Source organism: Monodelphis domestica, chromosome 8 (assembly GCF_027887165.1).
Source record: "Monodelphis domestica isolate mMonDom1 chromosome 8, mMonDom1.pri, whole genome shotgun sequence".
In the NCBI taxonomy this organism is placed as follows: Eukaryota; Metazoa; Chordata; class Mammalia; order Didelphimorphia; family Didelphidae; genus Monodelphis; species Monodelphis domestica.
Genome location: NC_077234.1, coordinates 71,272,144 through 71,276,189, shown reverse-complemented (window position 1 = coordinate 71,276,189; position 4,046 = coordinate 71,272,144). Strand labels below are relative to the sequence as shown.

At 42.7% G+C, this 4,046-nt stretch overlaps 1 long non-coding RNA gene across 1 annotated transcript; it reads right to left on the bottom strand.

Moving 5' to 3' along the window:
- Nucleotides 1-435: 435 nt before the first annotated feature.
- LOC103098996 (uncharacterized) lies at nucleotides 436-4,034 on the bottom strand. The gene is made up of 3 exons (XR_008914256.1): nucleotides 3,602-4,034; nucleotides 2,873-3,123; nucleotides 436-643 (listed from the first exon to the last, which is right to left on the bottom strand). It is a non-coding gene; the product is annotated as an uncharacterized LOC103098996 (long non-coding RNA).
- Nucleotides 4,035-4,046: the final 12 nt, after the last annotated feature.

The following is a 4,046-nucleotide window of genomic DNA, read 5'->3' as shown; positions in this document are numbered from 1 at the left end:
TAACTACCTCCTCCTTGATAGCCCTTACCCCTATTCTGCCTTGGAAGCAATACTTCAAGTATTGAAGTATTGATTCTAAGATGGAAGGTAAGGGTTTTAATAAATAAATAAACCTAAAAAGAAATTATATACAATGTTGGTTAATAGAATAAAAACTGTCAATTTAATATTTTCATTTTTATTATGTTGGCACAGCCTAGTCATGAGCATTGAATATTCCAACTATTTAAGTTGTTCTTTTTTTTTCTTTCTCCAGGAGATCTTTTTAGTAGAATCTATTTAAGGATTCTTTTTGCCTAATTGTATGATTCTGGGCAAGTCACGGTCTCAGTTGCCAGCCCTTAATGCTCTTCTGCATTGGAACTGATATTTGGTAGCAATTCTAAGGCAGAAGGTAAAGATTTTTTGAGAAAAAAATAGAAAGAGTATTCTGAGTGCTTTGGTACTATTTATTAGCTATTCTGCAAGTGATACAAAAATTTATGCATTTTTTATAGGTGTTTTGAATAGGACCCAAAGAAGAGCAGCCAGACTTGGGGGTGAGGGGTTGAGTCTTCACCTTCCTCTTTTCCTTTGAGACCAATGTGCTTAGTATAAAGGCCTTTGAGATGCTCATGTCTGGATAACCAACCAACAGTGGCAGCTGGAACACAAGAGAAGTCAAGCTATAGCAGACTTTAATGCTATACCTTTCCATTTTGCTTAGTAAATATGATCTATATGTGAATCAATAATCCTTTGGAGTCATAAGAAGTTAGGAAAAAAAGAGATTAGGACCCAGAGGGAATGTAGGTAAACACCTACAAGTGAATGGTGAGTTTTGATAGGTTTAAATCATTCTCAAGATTAGGTAAGAAACCAGGAGGCACTAAAAGGAAAGGCTGGAAAATACAGGAACCAAGCAGGTTCTCCTGCACATGTGCAGAGGGAGTATAAGGAGATTTAAGTTTAAAAACTTTTCTCACTTGCACAGACTTTTCAACTGATAGCTAAGGGCTGAGGGTACCACTACCTGGCAGTATACACATGTACTGTAGCCTGAATAGCTAGCTAGTGTAAAGGATAATTTTAGCGTTGTGATCTAAACTATGTTAATTATTTGATCGTCATGGATATCCCAAATATAAAAAAAAATAACCAAGTTAGCTGGAAATTTATGGTGATTTAATTGACATAGTGGAAAGAAATTAAGAAGGAAGAAGGAAAGGTTATAGGATTTCTCCCACCTGGCTAGTGCTAGGAGGAAGACCAGAGGCTCTAGGAAGGTAAAGTTTTGGAGAGTAAAGGAGGAAGGAATCAGCCTGAACTCCAAAAGGGCTCAGCCAAGATGCCTGAACCTGAATCAGTTCAAGGGCAAACTCACAGCCAAACCCAGACAAATAGCTGCCACCACGACAAGATGTTGGAACGCTTAGCATGATGCCAAACAAATTAGCCTCTCTGGGGAAAGAAAGAGAAGAGAGGAAGTGCCGTGCATTATATAGATAGTTTTACGTCACTTTCCTGCGTCTCATTTGTATGAATGATAGCTTAGCTTGACTTAGGACAACCCAGGGGTCTGTCTGCTTTTCCTGCACATGTTTGTTGAAGGCCATTTCCTCAGATAATTAAATCTTTGAGTATGGTACAGGCATTCCTGACCTTGTTAAACTAAGTAGGGTGGAGAAATTTAGAGTTTCCAAGACCTGATTCTGTTAAACCAAGTATCTCCATTGTTACTAATCAGGAAATAGCTAAATCAGATCTTCTAAAGTGCGGTCTGAGTAGGGTGGAGTAGTTTTAAAATTCACACTAGTCAGGCATTCTCTCTTAATGTTAATATAATGCAAGGGTGTGTATGGGTGGGACACATTTCCCTTTATGCATTGTATTCAAGTTTATGAGAAAGGGAAAGAGAAAGGAGACATATTCTGAGCAACCCCTAGGGCATTTATCCTATGAGAAATGTAAAAGGGTAAAATCTTTCCCTGGAACTTCCCAGCAATTAGAGGAGTGTGTGTGTGGTCTTAAGCTGGGGTTCACAAATTTAGTTTAAAAATATGTACTTATCTATTAAATTATTTTTATTGTTGTATTACATATGTAAAATATAAAAATAAATATGTTGGTGACCATTTCAATTAAAATCATTCATTTTCCTTTGTAATCCAATGCATATTTTGTTTTCTGAGTTTAAAAACATTATTTTGAGAAGGGGTTACCAGATTGACAAAGGGATCCAGGCACAAAAAAGGATAAGAACCATCTCTACCAGAGAGGCCTCTATCCACCTGAATTTGAGAATGGGTTGTGAAGACTGGAGGCAGAAGGCTGGAAAAGGGGATCTTTGGAAGGTCTGACAAGTCTTCTCTTCATCCATAAGGGAGTAAAATGAGACAGACACTAAACAGGAACATGTTATCAAAAGGGGGAGGTCATCATTTTCTCATTTTCAATGTGGTAAGAACAAAAATCTAACAAATTTAGTCAGAGGGCCTTGGTTTGAATTCTACCCTTGTGGTTGGATTAGATGATCTCTAAGTCTCCTGGATTTAAATTCTATGATCCCATGAGCTGGGAAATAAGTCAGTTCAAGAGTTAATGAATGGAGGCAGCTAGGTTGCTCAGTGGCTAGAGAGCAAGGTCCTGGGTTCAAATATGGCCTCAGACACCTAGTTCTGTGACCTTGGACAAGTTACTTAACCTTAATTTTGAACCAGTACTTAGTATTGATTCTAAGACTGAAGGTGTTTTTAAAAAGTGTTAATTAATGAGACCAATAGGTGTTTAATTTAGTCATTTGAGTCTGGAGAGTCCTCCAAAAAAACAAACCAACCAACAAGAAAAGAAAAGAAAAGAAAAGAAAATTAACACACAAAAACGCAAAACAGACCTGGTAGCCTTTCAGACTCTGGGGAAAACCAAAAGAAATTTCCCTCCATTCCAGGAAAGTCCAGGATCCTTTATTTAGAAACTCCTGTTTGCAGAGTTTGCAGAGATCCTTTAGGAAAAGCAGCTTGAGATGGGATTGGATGGGACTTCTCTACCTGCTCCACCTCCTCTGCTAGGGGGACTCACCTCTACTTTCAAGATGCCAAAAATTCAATGAAGAGAACAAGCAACACAGCGGATCTTGGGACTGAGCTAGGAGGAAGACAAAAGGCACCCAACTCTTTTTCCTGACTCAGAAATAGCCTGCTTTGCAGCCTGGGCAGACGATTGGTTTCTCAACCCATTGACCCCCTTTCCAATCCTTCCCTCCTCTTCCATAGCTGAGGTGCCAGTGGTGGGGGAAGGGGTGGCCAGAATCCAGGCGCAGTGGTCGGAGCTCAGGAGGGAGTGGTGGAAAGACAAAAGTTTGCCTAATCTCCTTCCTGACTCGGTCGTCTCCCAGTGGGAGAGGTAGCAAGCAGTAGCTGGTGTGCAGCATTTCCTGTCCTTCCTGTGCCTTTTTGGATCAGGGTACAGAACGATCTTGGCCCCCAGTCCTTCTAGCGTAGGCCTCGATTCTCATGTTTTTAGCATTTTCTACCTCCCCTCCCCCCCCCCCCCCGCCTCGCTCGCACCTGCTGACACCCCCCCCCCCCCCCCCGCACGATAGCGTTAACCTTCGCCAACGCACACATTATTCGAGCCTTATTCTCCCTGCCTTCTGTTGGGCAGGGGCAGGGACTGAACTCATTGTCTCTTGCACCAGCGGCCGGCAGCCTGCCGGGAAGACTCCCAGCCAGGAGGATGGATTTTGTAAATGCCTGTTGAATGGGGCCGGGGTGAGCCTGGGAAGGAAAAACGGGGACCCAGATGGAGACTCCGCCGACAGGCCCTATATTTTAGGGTCTCAAGGATGAAATCGCTGGTGCAGGTCCCACAGGCCCCCCTCTTTCTCTAGACCCCTTCCCCACCATTTCCCAGACTATCGTCGGTGAGGGCCCACAGCGACCCAAAGACCCGGGTAAACTTAATAGCCATCCGCAAAGGCCTCGGGGGTGGGAAGGGACTGCAAGCAGCGGAGGCGCTTGGCCCCAGTGTCAATGGAGGGGGCGGGGCTAGAAGCTCCAGGTCAAGGA